Genomic DNA, 19053 nt, shown 5'->3' with positions numbered 1-19053 from the left:
TATATTCATTTTAAGACTTCCTTTGTTTCTCCATTTCCTTTTCATTCAATAATTTCTTTTCAATGCTTCTAACAAATGTTTCTGGTTACCATTTACTTGTTTTTCAGTTTGAGTTTTCATATAAGAAGGAGATAATTTATAAGGAGAGATTCCTCAGTGCTACAAATCCCTTCCCTTCGCATGTTGGCATCAGTGCGTTTTTGAAGGTGAAGATTGCTTTATGAGATGTCTCAAGGTTTTTACGTGTATAGTATAACAAGGGGAAAACTGTCATTTGACATGTTTCTCAGTTGAAGGCACTTAATAGTATGAATTGGAATAATATTACTTTCTACCAAAATTGACACCAAAATGCCCTGTTTTCTCTTCAAAATCGCATTCTCTGTTGTCCTCAGCCTTCAATTATCAACAGAATGGTCCCAAAGACACCATCTTTGCCTTGGCCTAATCAATTCAGTCAAGCTCTCCAGCATCTCTCCTGCATAAACCTGTCACAAAACATTGTATTTTATGAAAAGAAATTTCCTTTTGGACAGCTTTGAGACAGGCAGTTCACTTTTAATAACTCCTTAAAACCACCCTTTAACTGCACAATTGTTAACTGAATAATTGTCTTAACTGAATAATTGTGGCATGTGGCCACTTTAAGTCTGACAGATTTATGATAAATTAGGCAGACAAGAGCTATTTAAAGTACCGTGAAATATCCATTTATCTTCCTCACAAGATAACATGATCCTCCCTCAGTTTTATTCTCGCATAATATCATAAATTAGGCAACTTGATGTCGTATAACAGTGATAACTCATAAATAGGCACAATTTTGGAAAATAAAGTACCTGAAATAAGGGATTCTGTAAATCATTAGTAGCTATTGTTAGTGCAGGCAAAACTTGTTGATGATATTATAAATTACTGAATTCAGAGCTGAGATTCTCGGACAAATCATTGATCGCACTGATAAGAGGGTTGGAGTGATTATATATTCAGTCAAAAGCTACAAGGATGATTGTAGAAATTGAAAATTTTAAAAGTTGTTGCAAATTTCAAACAATCAAACAACTGCAATCAATCAAACTTCTTGTTGTTTGAGTTATGGACATTAATGGTCATTGCTAGACTATTTTCGTTGCATTTGGTACACGCTATACTACAAGCACATTGAGGCGAGGGACAACTATTTGTAATAGAAAGTGTAAGAGACTGCAAGCTCTATGTCAAGCAGTCGAGTTTCAGTACACACACGAGATAGGATGCATTGACCCCATTTGCAAATTGCTCTTGTTATGACTCTTCACTTTCCTTCCAGTTATCTGAATTTGCAAAACTAGATTCATGTCTTTGCAATACATGTTGTTTGATAAGTTCTATGTGCTCAGAACGATGAAGATTGATAAATTAAAGTGTATAGTTATCCTAAAATATCTCACCAAGACATGAGCAATCTGTTTGACACCATCCCTCAAACGAACTCAATTTTAATTTGTCTATAGTGATTGAAAAATATGCATATGCATAGTAACAAAAGAACATATCAAATAAGTGAATTTAAGAGAAAAAGTTAACATTTGCATCCAGGGCTGATGATTTCACCAACTTTGCAGTAGGTATCTGCATTTCTAGAGCCTGCAACATTCACAGTATGAGAAAGCCTTCGCTAATACTTACACAACCAACACAAAAGTACCTGCATAATAAAGCAAAAGCCAGCAAAGTAGTAATACCTTTGGGCACAAAATAATGGCATATCAGAGAGAGCTGCTATCCAATGTTGACACTCCATGGAAGCCAAGGGTATGGCGACCTTATATGAAACTCTTTACATAAGAAAAGCACATGTTTCCCCTGATTCCAGTCATTGCTCTGCACATCGTGTTGAAAGATCATTTTCAAATAATATGCATATTTTAGGAACAACAAACCTTTAACATACCAGACATCTCATGGCTTACTTGACGCTTCAGTATCATGTAGCTTGTGTCTGTGCATCATACTCATAAAAATATCACGATAACCACCAACCTAATGTGGCTGTAGTGATTGAAGAGTCTGCGAATTTTACATAGGAGATAAGGAAATATGAAATTAAGAAAACATAATATGACAAATCTTTGTTGCATAATGTAATTAAACATGAGCACAATTTGCAAAATGAAGTACCTAAAAATGGTTTTAAAATCATACTGCTAGTCTTGACAAAGGCAGCACACGTTCTGCATATTAATATGAAACTCAGGACTAAGATGCTTGGAAAACTTCGTTGGTTGCATTCATAGCTGCCAAAGGAATACTAGAATGGATGATGTCAACAACTTTGCACTAGGATGTCCAAAGTTATTCTAGAGCCTGAAACATTCATATAATGAGAAAGCCTTAGCCAATGTTTACAGAACAACACCCAAATATATAATAAAGCAATATCCAGAAAAGTTTTGTTCCTTCAAATGCAAAATATTGGCCAAAGTAGTATCTGACTTGAACACTCCGCAGGAGCCAAGGATATTGCAAACTCACAACAAAAACTTCCGTATGTAGCTGTTTCACAACAAAATATTGGCCAAAGTAGCTGTTTCCCCTGATTCTGGTTCTGGTCCTTTCTCTGCACATCATGTTGAAATGTCATCCTTAATATGATGCAAATAATACAAAATACAACCTCTTGAAAAGATGAAGAATTAAAAGAAAAATCTCATGACTTACTCTTCCTCCTTAAACATATTCAGCACAAAACTCAAACCAAGATGCCTGGTGTCTATTAGCCTCAGAGTTTTCAGCATGCATTTTGGATCAATTCAGTTCATCTTTCAAGCACCTCTACTGCATAAGCAATTAAAAAAAAAAAAACATCTTCATTTCGAGTAGAGTGATAGCAAAAACAGCGGAAGGAGGCAGCTAGAACTGATTTTTTAGTAAACTTTTGGATCAAAAGCGTTTGTATATATAGAGTTGTTATAAATAACAATTAGCTTAAAATGGAGGAGGAGCGGAAGTTACCTGTGGTGAAGAACTCGATTTTAACTTACAAAATTCATTCTGACCAAGTGGAGCCTGTCCTCTCATGCAACAATAGGTTGGTTCAGAATCATCAACCCTTTCCAGAGGATTTAAGAAACAACTGAAAGAGATCTTGGGCCATTCGTTTCAAAGCATCTTAAGATATTTACTTTCTGTAGTGTTGACATTTGAAGAATTTGATTTGGGCAGTTCCTTCAGTTGGCCGCAATCCCTGATTTTCAAATATTGAAGACATGGCATGATTGTAATATTTTATTTCTTCCCATTCTTATAAGTTGTCTCTAAGCAATTATCTTATTCTTTGTTTTCTTCATGCATATCCAACAATATTTAGCTTTGATGTTTGTGTAGCAATGCTCATATTCTTTCCTTTCTACATTATTTAAGCTTTAGTGTTCACAGCTTTTCTTCAATCTTATATTAATCTCACCATGAGAACTTTTTAATATTCTACATCCTTTATATAGAATATTGTCTTTGTCAAGGTTGAGTGTTATTTTAATTTAGAAGATATACCCTGGAAGATATGCAGATCATTCTTTCTATAAACTCCCCCGTTTTTTTCTGTGTTCTTTGTATAATGTATCAGAGATTGTCAATTCTGTTGCTTGCACAAATTCAGAAGAAAAATCCACGAGAAAACCACTTGGCAGAGCTATATAGCTAGTTTGACGACAACTGATTTTTTTAAATTTCAATCTGTATTCAAATTATACGCTTCATTTGTAACTTGAAACCTATGTTGTTCTTTTGTATATAAAAGGAACGACTAAGAAGGGTTTATCAATCTTTGAATAGAATTTCTTTTGCTCTACAATATGCTATTCATATTAATTTACAGTGCTGGGTTTCTATGACAACAAGCTCATGCAGAGACAAAATCAAGTAGTTTATTTTCAAGAACGTCTAGCCCATACCCCGTCACTCTAATGAACAATTGTCAAAGATATGCCTTGTTGATCGCAAGAATAATATATAACAATTAACCAAAAAGTGGAAAGACAAAATTACCATTAAGTCAGCCTATATCGTTTGGACAAAAGAGGAAAGGAAGAAGGAACTCATTGTGCCAAGCTCAATAGTCAAAAGATGACAGAAGCTGCTTAGGCAAGACAAAAAGGCGAAAGTCATTAATCCCATGTTAAATGTTTTACAAAAAATACTTTAATCTTAGTGTTTTCCAGCAGCCTGATGAAAAAAAATTTACCACCATAAGTTGATCCTTTCATGTGATATATTTGTTCAACAGTAGCTTTCTATGTTTGGATTTAATATGTATGCTTCACATACAAATCTTCTGGAATATGGGACTGTCAAATGGTTTAAGTTATTATTATGATTTTTAAAAAACTTGAAGATGGTTCATGGTTGCATATCTAACCTCCAATTCTTCTTCCATGCATCATCTTAATTACTTCAGAAACTCTGAAAATAAACTTCCAAGGTTCAGAGAAAAGAATTTGAATGTCTGATTAAATAGCCAAAAGAAGACAGAACTTTGCATTATCGCCAACATGATACGGGAATAGATATGTAGTATTCACAAATTCCTCCTTCATAAATCGGCTCCTTCTTATATGAAAACTCAAATTGCAACAACACAAGTAAAATGGCAATAAAAAAAAAAACAATTGTTTAAGCATGTAAAAGACATTAACAACTGATTAACTATGCAAAGAAAATAGAGAAGAAATCTAGTCTTAGAAGTGCACAAGCAAAAAGTTTCCATAACTAAGTAGAACTCTACTTGGTCTCAAAATAGCGTTAAAACCTTGGATTACAGAGTTAACCAACAACAAAGAAAGTTGATTGAGCTTCAAAATTGGTAGAGACATTAACAACTGATTAACTATGCAAAGAAAAAAGAGAAGAAATCTCAAAATAGCTCGCTCCTGGCGTCCAATGGTGGGCTGGGAAGCGTCTTGGATGGGTTGAACTCAAATGACTCGGGTTTAAAAAGTGTGCAAATGGGTGGTTTTGGGGGAGAGTTTTAATTCGGGTGGAAGTTTGGGTTGGGCATCCGAGTTGGATCTCTAGGGCGATAATGGTGGTGTGGTGGTGGTGAGAGTTATATTTTTCAAACCATAAGGGATGTTGATTAATGACCCAAAATTTGGGGACTGTCAAGATATTTACCCTCTTTTAGGTAGTAAATTAGCCAATTCATCATAGGTTTAGTGAAATTATTTTTTTGTTTAATAAGTATGGAGTGGGATTTCAAAATTGGTAGTTTTAAAAGATAAGTTGATGGAATGGGAGAAAGAATCATCAAAGGGCTCTGTTCTCTCTGTTACCTCTCATGGGTCGTGCTCTAAAATGTGGTTTATTGGACCACTCTCTGTGTGTTTACATTTCTATCTACAACCAACCATATGTGGGGCTCTTGCTTTGTCACTTGGGCATTTAGACAAACTTGGCCCATTATGAGTGATGTGACCCACAATAAGAAGACCAATTTCTTACTGGCCTAGTATTGTTAATGGGCGATCATGGTTAATAATTAAATCTTGAATGAATATTGGTGAAAAGACACAATCAAACAATAAGTTCAAAAAAAAAAAAAAAAAAGGTCAAGGCAAAAACACAAAAGGGCACAACTATTTACGTGGTTCGGTCAATATGCCTACGTCCACGGGTGGTGATATTGGTTTCACTATACGAGATGGAACAAGAATTACAAAACACTCTCACACCCCTTCCAATAAGTTTAGGATCAAAAGCAAACTCAACCTCAAACCACATTCAATCCTAGAGAGATTGTTCTAATGTAGGAGCAAAAAATCCATATGTTTTTCTGCATAATCTCTTATGTTTCTAGCTCCTACCGTGTTATGAAACAAAATTATCTCAAGGCTTGTATAGGTTTACAAGAGAAAACACCATTCTGCCCTTAATAAAGAGTGGCCAAATTGACCAATATTCAATCACCTCTTGGTTTCATGACACAATTTCAGCAACATCTTGAGGATTATGTATGCTTCCTTTTGATCAAAATTCATAGCGCGATGCCTTAATTTCTGTTCAAAATTTATACTCTCTATTGTCTTCAGAGCTCATCAAATTTTTTGACGATAATGTCAGCAAAATCAAGAACATCCTATTCAAACCCTGTCATTGTGATGTACAATGTTAAGAAAAACTCTGGTAGTTGAAAAAATAATAACACAAATTGATCTAGATAATTCTCCATGACAAACTTAGTCATTTTTCAAACTAAAAATTGTGGAGAAGTACATTACCTTTTCGACAACAGTGATCTTGCATATAAAAGAGCTAATTCTTCAAAGCTTGACATTTGATTGAGTGTTGAACTTTCTTTCCTGCATCAAGAAATGAGATATGAAAGCAAAGTATTACTAGTAAAAATGTAATTGAATATATTAATAGTCAGAAGACAACAAAATCAAACCTTTATGAGCTATAAAAGGATTTTCCTGACTAAATTTGGGGAGAATGGAAGAGCTAGCTAACATAGTCTACACAAAGGACAATAAGAAGTTGATAATGATCAATAATTACAGATAAAAATAAAGAATAGTTAAAAAGAATATGCTTCAAAAATTTAACCGGTTGGTCACTTGTTCTCGCTATTTTGTCTCTTTCATATCACAAAACACCAATGCAGTTGACAAATCAAATATCTTCTCCTGTAACATGTAATTGTGATATTTAGCAAGATAAGAATTCACAAAACATAATTGCAGATTGTATAATAACTTCCCATTTCTTACACATTGACAAACTAAAAGACATCCGTAGGTGACACAATTTAGCAAATTAAAGTACCTGAACTTGGGATTCTGGAAATCGTATGTAGCTGCTGTTGGTTATGCAAGTATTAAAAGATTCTTGGACAACTCATCAATTGCATTCATAAGAAGATTGAAATTGAAAATGTTAAAAGTTGTTAAATTTTTTCTTTCTTTTCAATCACAAAAAATAACAACCAACTAAAAGTGTTACCTGTACTTCAGTGGCCAAATACTTCAGAGAATTCGTCAATCGTATGAATAGCAGTACCTTCAAATACTGTGATAAACGTCTCCAAGATGAAGCCGAAATCATTTGTGAGAGCCTACAATGTAAAGGAAATGAGAAAACTGTCGCCAATACTTGGAAAATCAACACATGGTATGATACGTCACAATTTTAGATATATAGTGAGAAGTTTAATAATATTTGAAACTAGAGTAATCACATAATCAAACCAATGTGATCCTCAAATCACTATTTAACTTAAGAATAATACTGATCTTGTTTCTACAAAGTAAACATGGAACAGAGCAATAAACATTATTGTAATATAAGATTTTGATTTAAAAAAAGAGAAAGGGGAATGAATTACCAATGGGTGAATAGCAATTGTGGCTATCTGAGAATCGAACAGCCATGTTTGTTGCAGCTTTCATCTTCACTTCATGATTCAAAACGATAAGATAGAGATTTTTGGAATGTGAGAAATCTTGCTCCTGTCATCTCCTGTCTCCTTGTAACGTTCTTCTAGAGTAGAGCAATCATCAATCTCTAATTGCTGCAGTGTTGGTGTTTGAAGAATTTGATCTGGCAATTCCTTTAATCCATAACACGCTTCAATTGACAAAGAATGAAGACATGGCATGACTGTAATATCTTTGTCTATACTTTTAATCTCATGATTCCACTCTTCCCAGAGACCTAATTGTGAGAAATGGAGGAATTTTAATTTGGGAAAGGCAACAATTCTTGATGATGATGTGACATCATTTTCTATTCCCAAAAATTCATTACCCACTCTTTTTATTCTTGGCATATCACCTATGGCTAGTGATTCAAGGGATGGTAGTTTTCCCAAAGGAGGTAAATACTCACAATTGTTGAAATCATAAAGCTCTAACCTCTTCAGCTTGATTAATGATACCATCCAATCAAAAGACATAGATTTGCCTCCAAAGCAATATATCCCTAATTTCTCCAAATTCGGAGGTGGTTGTAATGCTTCAATAATCATTTTATTCTCCTCATTTTCTCTCTGAATACGAAATGATAAAGTCAAATCTAGGAGATTTTTGGTACTCTGAAAATCTGCAAGTTTAAGTGCATTACTATCCCTCACATTTCCCAACATTAACTCTAAAGATGGGCCAAGTTTCAAGTTCTTCAAAGAATCAAGACTAGTACATGCTTTGTTACGGTAATCATCACCACTAAAAACGAATTTATTTAATGTCTTTAGACAACTCAATCTCTCTACTCCTTTTGGAATGTACCTTAATGAATCAGTATCAACAAGTAATAGATGCCTCAAATTACCTAACCTTCCTATCCCTTGGGGTAGCTTCGTAAGATCACCACAACCAGTGAGATCCAAGGTTTGTAAATTATATAAATCACACAATGCCTCGGGCAATTTTTTTATTACAAGATTATACTTCAAATTAAGGTACCTCAAATGAACCAAATATTTTATTCCTTTTGGAATATTATAATTGCAATGACACAAACTTAATGTCCTCAGACATGTTAATTGCCCAAAATATCTTGATAAGCCTCCTCTTTCAAAGGCTGCCCACTCAACTACGAAGCTACGCCATTTTTTTATATTATGAATAGAGTAAGGCACTGAACTACTTCTTCTTATGAATACATGTCGAACACTTTCATAAGAAATCTCAAATTGAGGAATTACATGGCTCTCAACTTCCATTGCAAAACATTCATTCTTTGAAACAAATTGAACAAAGTCATGCACTATATCATGCATCTTGCATCTTATAATACTACCGTCATATTCACTTCTTTCAAAATCTTGAAACAAAGAACGCATTACTAAGTTTTCAAAATATTCCTCACCAACTAATTCCATTTCTTTATTCCCTTCCACCTTAAGAAAACCTTGGGCCATCCATAACTTGATCAATATATCTTTCTCTATCATATAGTCTTTTGGAAATATAGCACAATATGAAAAGCATTTTCTTAGTTTCGAGGACAAATCATAATAACTCAAGAGGATTGGGGGGAAGAGCTCTTTTTCTATCTCTTCTAATTTCCATAAATCACTATCTAAAACACTTTGCCATTGTTCAGCCTGTGTTTTTAAACTCAAAAGACTTCCTAAAGTCTTTATAGCAAAAGGCAAGCCATCACACTTCCCTACAATCTTTCTACCAATATCTTTTAAGTTTTCATATTCTGCCTGTGTCTTTTCATAAAATGCAACTTGATTAAATAATGACCAAGATTCCTCATCACCTAATCTTCCTATTTGGATGATTTTGGTGCTTCTCATTATTTTTGCAGTATTCTCTTTACGTGTGGTCACCAAAATTCTACTCCCTTGAGAAGCAAACTGAAGAGCATTCTTCACTTGTTCCCATTTTCTAGAATTGTCAATCCACACATCATCTAAAACAAGAAGAATTTTCTTGTCCTTAATAGACTGACATATGTGTTTTAACACGATTTCTAGTTCATCTTCATCTTTTTTTCCACCTAAAAGAGACTCAATAATTGCTTTGGCAATCCTAATCTCATCGAAAGGATCAGATACACACACCCAAATTTTCTTGTCAAAATGGTTGTTGACCTCATCATCATTAAAAACTAATCGAGCGAGAGTTGTTTTTCCAATCCCACCCATCCCTACTATAGAAGTAGTAGAGATGGTTGATTCTTGACTACTCTCAGTTAACAAAAAGTTTATTAATGTATTCTTATCATGATCTCTTCCATAGACCTCTAGTAAATTAATAAGAGAGGTAGTTATTTCGTGCTCTGGTTGCCTAGTTCCCCTACTCAAGCTAAAGTTGAAACTATTCTTTTCCATGGCAATAACACCCAATATTTCATTTAGATCTTTTATCTTGATAGCCATTTCATGGCGTAGGAAAAGTTTTTTGCAATAAAAGCAATCAGAGGAGATGCAGGAACATACTTTTTTCCAAAGATTGGAAGCATTTTCAGCTTCCCGCATTTGTAATCTTTTGCTCGTCGTGATCCACTCATCCAACACGTCTTCGATGTCATATGAGACATCTCTGAGCTGATCCAACCAAATTCGTACACTCCTCTCCTTCACTTGTCTCTGCTCCGCGTCTTCAATCACAGCTTGAATGGCCATGAAATAGTTAGTGAGCTTTCTCACTTCGTTATCAACACCCTGAAGGAGGGTCAGCTCTTGAATTGTTAGTGAAGCCAATTGATCCAGGATTGTGGAGAGAAGCGCTTCAGCCATGGTGAAAGATGGTAATTGATTTAAGATATTGAATTATTTGGTGTGTCAATTGTGTTGTGAATATTCTAGCCTTCCATTTGTTTTTTATAGACCAAAGAAAGACTACAGAATTCTGACGCTTCAATTATTGCAAATGAGAAAATTAATGGCCACTCACGTGGAGACGCCTCAATTGAAAGTTTCTGGATGATGCACAGCAGACGTAAGAGGCTGCTGGGCACTTTTTGAAGCAAATTTTCTCGAGTGTAGGGACAGTAATACGCTTGAACTTGCAATTATTGCTCTGAAGCCTGAACCAAAAATTATTCCTTTGGTTTTGGTCTCCTCTACAATAGAAAATATGATATGGTGTGCTATATTTTGGGCCTTCGACCCATTTATTAGTGTTTAAGGTAAGCAAAGTGACTTTCAATATTATCCCCCACTTTCAAATGTAATTTTTATTCGGCAAGTTTAACGCTAATGACATACTCTTATTCTCTGTTTTATATTTTTGTTTTAATTTTTAAACTTTAATTCTTACATAAACCCTAAATATAATTTTTCTAAATCATTGAAATATATATATTTTTTTATTTCCAATTTTCTTTGTTTGAAGAAAACATATTACTAATATTATGGACAAGGTAATCATACAATGGGATGAATCTGAATATGAAGAAGTAAGTTTCAAAGTTGAAATCAGATACCCTAAAGGCATCTTGGGAAAGCAATATTGAATATGAGGCACCATTGCAATGTGAAAACTGAAAGGGCTCCATCAAATCACCTTGGCCGCTTTCTCTTTTCAAGCGATTGATGTTTTTGGTGGTTGTTGGATGTTGATTGCACTAGCTTGGTAATGTGGCCATAGGTGTAAGATAATTCTTGTTGGTGTATGAGAAGACTTGGAATTAGATCTTGATTGCATTGAAACTAGGATATTGTAAGGTGGAAAGGAAGCCTGAGCCTAAAGTATTTTCTTTTGAATAAAGTCTGCTCCTTAAAAGAATCAATCAAATTCTTATATAAGATGCCATATGAAATTTAGAGATGAATCCAGGTCAATTGAAATCAATCGATTTATATCATTGTTATATTTCAACCTCAATCAATCAATTGATCGGCATGCAGGAACTACCCTGTTTCAAGAATTGAATTCTTTATCAGGTTCAAAGTTTAAGAAGATAATAATTTTTAATAAAGAACCAAATGTTACTAACGGTTCTCACTCAGGTGATTTGAGATGTTAAGTGTGGCATTAATTTTCGAAGTTCATCCAACTCTGTTTCTTGGTGTCACTTAAGCAAATTAATCATCCTTCGTTCATCATCTTTGGACAATGCTAGAAAAGGAATGAGTTACATATATTAGCATCACTTTCTTTGTGACATTTCGTCTCTTAAATAACCAAATTTTTCTCGAGCTCCTACTACTTATACCCAGAATTGCAACTGCAGCAGAAACAAGTCAGATTGTCTAAAACTCTTGTTATTTCAGATCACTTTGAAGTTTGTTTTTGGATGGAAATGACTAAGGTAACAAACATGTCTTATGATTGAACTTCAGCTATTACCTTTACATGTCAACTTCAAAACCCCACAAATACTGATTTTATATTAACTTTGTGAGAAAGATTGTATCATTATGCTCCATTGATTAATTGTGAAAATTTTGTGTTATACCATTACCATGAACATAACCCAAACGGTGAATCATGTAAATCGTTGTGCCTCATTACTTACATCCATATTCTTTATTTTTGTTGCTCATATATAGTTGATTGTTTATCAAGCTGCTTGATCTAGTGGCTGATTTAGTGATTATTTTGTTTCTTTTTAGAACTTAGGTTAATGATCATAATCGCTTAATTCAAAACCAGTGTCAGACATCTAAGTAAGCAATTATAAAAAGTTTAAGAAAGAAATTGACACGACACGTCTCGACTTTCCACATCCCGTAGGATCTGAGCACTCCCACAAGACTTGGATAACCGAGATGTTCCATGTGAGAAAACTGTGAAACCTGAAATCCTGTTTTTCTGAATACACTTTGCAGAAAATAATCTGTACGAAACATATTTAGAAAGTTTGCAAAACATAAGTGCATAAATCCATGAAATCCAAAAACAAAGTATTAAGTCTTGTATAATTACAGTGAAAACGTGCAACTATTATAGGAAACAGAAACTCATCCTTGAAGCATAAACCATAATACACATATGAGAAGATGTCAACAAGTGGCACATAAAACTATTACAGGAATCATACATGCATACGTGAATGGGATCGTTGCTTCCATTGCATATTAATAGAATCATATTGTTTTCAAGATTTGCGTAAGAATTGTTGTATGTTATCATTATTGCTTATTTTTTTTAAAAGAACTTTTACGATATACTGTATTTTGATTCACTTCCTTGAACTACATCTGATTCTGAATAAAATCTCAACATTTGGTATTAGAAATTCATACCACAACTAGTACACTAGGGAAATCTGTCATACCTGGTGGATGTCCCACATATTAAGGGACGTATCTGTCATACCCAACAAGATCTATCATCACACAGGCAAAGCCTCTGAAACTGTCATAGCTGGTGAACCACACAACACCCAGGCAAAGCATTGATAATTGTCATACGCATGCGCAGAGCCAAAATCTGAAACTGTCATACTCGATGGAATCTTGCATCGCTCGGGCAAAGCCCAAATCTGTATCATTGGAGGACGGGTACTTTGTAGGGTGGTTTTAGAACTACAATAATCTCATGCATATTCTTAACTGACATAACTCACGAACATATCAAATCTTGGCTTATAAATTATGCATATTGACATAATAATTAACATATCACATCCAGGGGTGAAACTGAAAACTTTTAAACATGTTGACAGTTTAACTCATATTCAAATTTACTACAACATCATATCACCATGCATAAATCCAACACAACCCATGGACAGTCACCCCTTTTTAAGCTGGTTAATAACCGATATTAAGACATTTCTACAATAACACAACGTTTTATCTACAAGTCTTTTTCCAACTCAAAGGGAATGAATCTTTATGTTGCATTTACATGACATGCAACATAAAGATTCATTCCCTTTTGAGTAAGACCTAATAAATTTTTACACAAAAACTTGTCCAGCCGTGACAAGCAAAGATAAGTTAAACAAGTTTTTCACTTCCAGCATTCAACCGAAACCATGCAGCAATATAAGCCACCAACTTTCATATAACAGCAAAATATTAAGCAAACAACACATCCTAACACACCAGCCGAACCCACATAAAGCAATATGTCACAAAACACATGCTTAGTAGAAATTTTACTCATAAACAGTAATCAGATCTCAACATGCAAAGGTATAAGTTTCAGCTTTTTAGGAAAACAATTTAGATCCACTCACAAATTCAGCTCAGCCGAAACTCAAATGAATTGTCAAGCACTCTTCTCTTCCGTACCTACACCCAAAAGCTCAAAATCAAACACTCACTCTTAAAGCAAAGAAGAAATAATTAAAGAAATTGCTTGCTAACCCCAATCCCAACGCAGATTTGGAGTGATCTGCTTCAAATTCTCTCCTCCTCCATTTTTGATCTACTTCACTCTCACTCCTCCACTCTCACTTTACCTCTCGGCCAGCTGTTCTTCTTTCTTACTCTCCTTTCTCTCTTTTGGCTCTCTTTTTTTCCTTTCTTCTCTTCTCCTCTCGTTTTTCCCTCTCCTCTCTCGTTTTCTTCTTCTTTCATCAACTGGGCGAAACCAGCCCTTCTTATATAATTCAACTTTTTTAAAATTTAAAAATTCCCCCAAATCCTCTTAACTCCACTATAACCCCGCCACATCAGCTTTTTTTTACAATAACCTCCAGATTTTACCCTCTTGTTAACTGCAAACTCAACAGAATTTATTTCTTTCGTTTTTACCCCTTAACACAAACTTTAAAAACTGACAAAAACGCCCTTTCTTACAACAATACCATAAAATCAATTTAAAAAAAAAAAAAAAATAGCATAATATAACTAAATTAGAAATGAGGTTTTACACAAATAGTTTGAAGTCAACAAATATGTAGTCATTCAATTAGAAATGAGATTTTTTTTTAATGAATTTGCGGTATAAGCAGCAGCTCTAGCCATCATAATCTGCATAAATGTCACCAATAAGTTGAAGTCAGATGATAAAATGTTTATCATCTCAAAGATTTTCTACAATATGAAAATTCTCCATTATAAGTTGGCCCATTAATGCGATTTAGCAGTTCTCTGTTACTAAATTGTATCTCACAATTCTCTTAAATTCCGACAAATTCTTAAATTGAGGTATCTCAAACGTACTAATTTCGTTAATCCTTGTGGAAGTTCGGTAAGACCATGACAATTTCTTTAAACTCCAACAATGACATAAATTGAGAAACCTCGAATGCACCAACTTTCCTGATCTTTATCTTTGCGGAAGTTATAATAAAATTATAATAAAAAGTAGTACTGTATAAGAAAGACCCAAATAATCAACATGAAACGCAATCAGATGATATGAAATTCATTAAAAGAGAAAACACTTATGGTTCTAAGAAGACGAAAAAGAAGAAACATTGTTATGAGGATAAAAATAAATATATGCAGCTTGTATAATTCTATTTCAATGTAGTACTTTTTGTATAATTTTATCGTTACTTTTTTGTTTATAAAAAAGTGGGGGCTAAATACATATAGGAAATTTTTGGAGAAACTTGGCTCAATGTGAGAAGACCAATTTCTCCAAAAGAATTTTCATGAAGAGTAACTATATTTGGCCCCCGCTTTATTGTTTAGCCCTCTTTTTTTTTTTTTTTTTTTTTTTTGGGGGGGGGGGGGGGGGGGTTGTTTCTTCCCTTTCAATCATAGTAATTATATTTGGGTTCAAAGCAATCGGATTCGTTTTTGGAGTTTATACAAATATTTTTAATATGAAGAGCGTTTATTAAGTTGAAAAAACCCAAAGCTTAAAATCAGATCTTAACATTTCACTAAGAATGTGAGATGTTATACGAAAAATACTGAGAAAACATAATTTTAAATATAACAACCAGTGGAAAACAGTATAAGAGTGTATATCGCTACTATTCTCTTTAGACAACAAGAATCAATTAATTGTGTTATGGGGCTGGTACAAATAGGCAGTAATTTGAAGAAAAGAAGCCATGACTTTGCTTTAATTCCTTGTCCAAAATTAATGCTTTCTACATCAATGGCAATAATTATTAATGTCTATTGTACTTTAGGCATTGCTGGATTGACCATGATTATGTTGCTATTTGCTATGCTTTCTCAGTTGGTTACTTATAGTTGTGAAAATTTCAAGGAAAATACCAATAATGGTGGATGTGCTAGTGAGGGTTTTTGCTACCTTACTGGCCTAATATTGTTAATAGGCTATTGAATGCTTGCGGATCATGGTTAATAAACTGAAAATACCAAGTAAAAATGTTCAAATGAAAAACAATCAAACAGCAAGGAAAAAACAAAAAAAAAAGTCTTAAAGGCAAAAACACAAAAAGGCACAACGATTTACGTGGTTCGGCCAATATGCCTACATCCACGGGTGGTGATGATGGTTTCACTATATGAGATGGAACAAGAATTACAAAACACTCTCACACCTCTTCCAATAAGTTTAGGATCAAAAGCAAACTCAACCTCAAAACACAATTAATCCTAAAGAGATTGTTCTAATGTGAGCGGAAAATCCATGTGTTCCTCTGCACAATCTCCCTTATGTTTTGAACTCCCCCCTTGTTACGAAACAAAGATTATCTCAAGGCTTATATAAGTTTACAAAGAAAAAAACCATTATGCCCTTAATAAAGAGTGGCCAAATTTGGCCAATATTCAACCACCTCTTGGTTTCATGACACAATTTCAACAACATCCTCAAGATTATGTATGCTCCCTTTTGAGCAAAATTAATAGCGCGATGCCTTAATTTTTGTTCAAAATTTATATTCTCTCTATTGTCTTCAGAGCACATCAAATTTTTTGATGATAACATCGGCATAATCAAGAACATCCTATTCAAACCCTGTCATTGTGACGTACAATGTTAAGAAAAACTCTGGTAGATGAAAAAAATAATAACACAAATTGATCTAGATAATTCTCCATAACAAACTTAAGTCATTTTTCAGACTAAAAATTGTGGATAAGACATTACCTTTTCGACAACAGTGATCTTGCAGATAACAGAGCTAAATCTTCAAAGCTTGACATTTGATTTAATGTTGAACTTTCTTTACTGCATCAAGAATGAGATATGAAAACAAAGTATTACATAATGTAATTGAATATATTAATAGCCCAAAGACAACAAAAACAAACCTTTATGAGCTGTAAAAGGATTTTGCTCACTAAATTTGGGGAGAATGGAAGAGCTAACTAACATAATCTGCACAAGGGGCAACAAGAAGTTGATAACATTCAGTAACTGCAGATAAAAATAAAAAACAATTAAAAAGAACATGCTTCAAAAATTTCACCAGTTGGTCACTTGCTCTGCCTATTTTCTCTAATGCAAACACCAATGCAATTGACAAATCAAATATCTTCTCCGGTAACATGTAATTTGTGATAAGAATTCACAAAAACATAATTGCAAAATATATAATTTCCAATTTTGTACATATTGACAAGCAAACATACATCCGTAGGTGACAAAATTTAGCAAATTAAAGTACCTGAGTTTGGGATTTTGGAAATCATACTATATCACTATATGAAAGACCCTAAAGGAGCTTAACTATATGCACTATTTCCTTACCAACTTTATGTCATGAGCCACTTTGAAACTTTGATATTTTAAGTCATTTTAACAGTTATATAAGTCAACTTTCACAGGACTAGCAGAAAGGGTGGTCATCAAGTAGCAGTTGGTTCTGTAGTCGCTTTCACTATAGTGAATTCTCTGGGTTCCACTAAGAAAAATTTAATCTAATATTTCATCAATGTGATTAAAAGGCCTGAAACATTGAGAAATGGGGTTGGTACTTTCTGCATATGCTTTAGTCTATTTGCATTTTTGAAGTTATAAGTCAACAAGAAATGAAATGAAATACATAGTTGTACCTGTAATTTAGATTCGAAGTTCGGGTGACCAGTGCATCAAATTGCATTCATGATTTAATTCGAGTTCACCAGCAACAACCTGTAGCCAAGTTGGTCAACAATTTAAAAAATAAATACATATCAGAAAAAGCTAATGAAAAAATTTGATCAAAACCAAAATTGAAATGGATAAATGTAACAGAGTCACGCAGCCATGGCTCATATGCCCCACCTTCAACTCAAAAAGATGTGGAAACAAGAGTTCCAGAACAAATTCAACCCGCTTGGATAAAGTTATATAAGTCAGTGGGTTGATGTGCGGCCTACTCTTATATGGCTATACATAATAGCATACACAATAATTCAGTGCATTTACTAATAATTTGGAAAAATTCTGCATAGATTCATCCATAGTTAGCCTCACTAATTAATGGTTTTGGAATGTATCTACTTTCATTCACATCTATAATTAGCCGCATTCTAAAACAAAAATGTGTTCTTAAGCATGGCATCCTGACAATCAATGAAACTATGGTGTAAAGCTTCTATTTGGTTACAACTAAGCATGTCCAAAATAACCCTATCATGTCACAAATCACTGCAAATTGAACATTGATCATTATCAGAAAGGGCAAGCTGTTAATGCAGAAAAAGGTTTCAAAACCTATTGAGTCAATCATCACTGTAATTATGTAGTTAAACACCATAGTTAAACACCATGGTATCGTAGATACTCAAAAGGCACATAAGATTCATATGCCTTGCAGAAGTAAAGAACACACCCTTCCAGCATCAGCAGCCATGGCAGGAGCAATAAAAACATTAGCTTTTCTCAGAATATTAACCACCTCAGGGGTAAATGGCATATTTGAACCTAGGCAGCACATAATAATATATAATAATATCAGTTCATATGAATACTCATTTTTTTCTTATCAAAATCAGGAATAGATACTAAAAGTCATTGCACCTCATATAGTGAATTACTACCTTCTACAAGTATACGACAACCTGAATTAACCAAATTAATGGCATCAGACTGATCTATTTCATTCCGGGAAGCACAAGGAAATGCAACATCAAACCTTTCACTCCAAGGTTTTGCTTCATCATAGTGCTTAGACCGAGAATAAGTCATTTAGTAGTCTCTGCAGATGCAACACATAGATAACATCAATCTAAGAGTATCAAAATTGACAATTTGATAATAGAAGATGCAAGATGAATTGAAAAAACAAAAAAAAAAAAAACACACCTCAAACTTCCCTGCTGAGCTTTGATATCCCTCAAAAAAGCTATTTTCATGTAATCAAATCCATCCTCATCCACCAAATATCCTTTTGAATCTGTGCAAGACGAGGGAAAATGACTTATTACAAGTAACTATACTGGTGCCTATTCACTGAAAAAGACAGTAAATAACTGATAATCAACAGTCTCGACAAACTTTTAAAGCCTAAGATTATTATCTAAAACAAATATGCCAATAGAGTTTTAATTGTTTGATTGGCAGTTTATGCGCATCCATTAATAAATACCCTCAGCTTAACTAGTCTGGTCTTGTTTATATCATAACAAGAAACTTTGCATGTATTGCAGAGGAGCAGCAAACATGCTCTGAGAAATTTTGGAGTAAAAGATGAAAAGAAATTTATAAACTTATGTTAATCTAGTTTCAAAACTAATCTTATATTAACATTCTAACTTCTACAATGTTCACCAAAAACAGAAAAGTACCTGACACTGTAATGGGGACA

General features: G+C 33.9%; 2 protein-coding genes and 2 long non-coding RNA genes across 6 annotated transcripts in view; all 4 read right to left on the bottom strand.

Moving 5' to 3' along the window:
* The window catches only part of LOC116106026 (disease resistance protein RGA2-like), a 74837-nt gene that overhangs the window by 19415 nt on the left and 36369 nt on the right, over positions 1-19053 (bottom strand). The gene's annotated exons all lie outside the window — the stretch shown is intronic.
* Positions 1-19053, bottom strand: part of LOC116106029 (NAD(P)-specific glutamate dehydrogenase-like) — a 31254-nt gene that overhangs the window by 10862 nt on the left and 1339 nt on the right. The window contains exon 5 of one of the 2 annotated variants that reach the window (XM_031392390.1): positions 18619-18642. The exons of the other annotated variant lie outside the window; for it this stretch is intronic. The gene's annotated coding sequence lies outside the window, so the exon portion shown is untranslated. Of the gene's footprint in view, positions 1-18618; positions 18643-19053 lie in introns of those variants that run through there. 2 annotated transcript variants of the gene reach the window in all.
* LOC116106036 lies at positions 5612-7076 on the bottom strand. Its single transcript, XR_004124237.1, has 5 exons — positions 6802-7076; positions 6583-6662; positions 6425-6491; positions 6255-6335; positions 5612-6123 (listed from the first exon to the last, which is right to left on the bottom strand). It is a non-coding gene; the product is annotated as an uncharacterized LOC116106036 (long non-coding RNA).
* On the bottom strand, positions 15743-18440 carry LOC116106035. 2 transcript variants are annotated; one of them, XR_004124235.1, is made up of 6 exons: positions 18287-18440; positions 18079-18170; positions 17318-17396; positions 16574-16640; positions 16410-16490; positions 15743-16277 (listed from the first exon to the last, which is right to left on the bottom strand). It is a non-coding gene; the product is annotated as an uncharacterized LOC116106035 (long non-coding RNA). The 2 variants fall into 2 exon arrangements; XR_004124236.1 differs by lacking the exons at positions 17318-17396; positions 18079-18170; positions 18287-18440 and adding an exon at positions 16732-16762.

This window comes from Pistacia vera, unplaced genomic scaffold, assembly GCF_008641045.1.
Source record: "Pistacia vera cultivar Batoury unplaced genomic scaffold, PisVer_v2 Contig508, whole genome shotgun sequence".
NCBI classification, from domain to species: domain Eukaryota; kingdom Viridiplantae; phylum Streptophyta; class Magnoliopsida; order Sapindales; family Anacardiaceae; genus Pistacia; species Pistacia vera.
The sequence above is the reverse complement of the archived record's forward strand: the minus strand, read 5'-3'. Positions and strand labels throughout refer to the sequence as shown.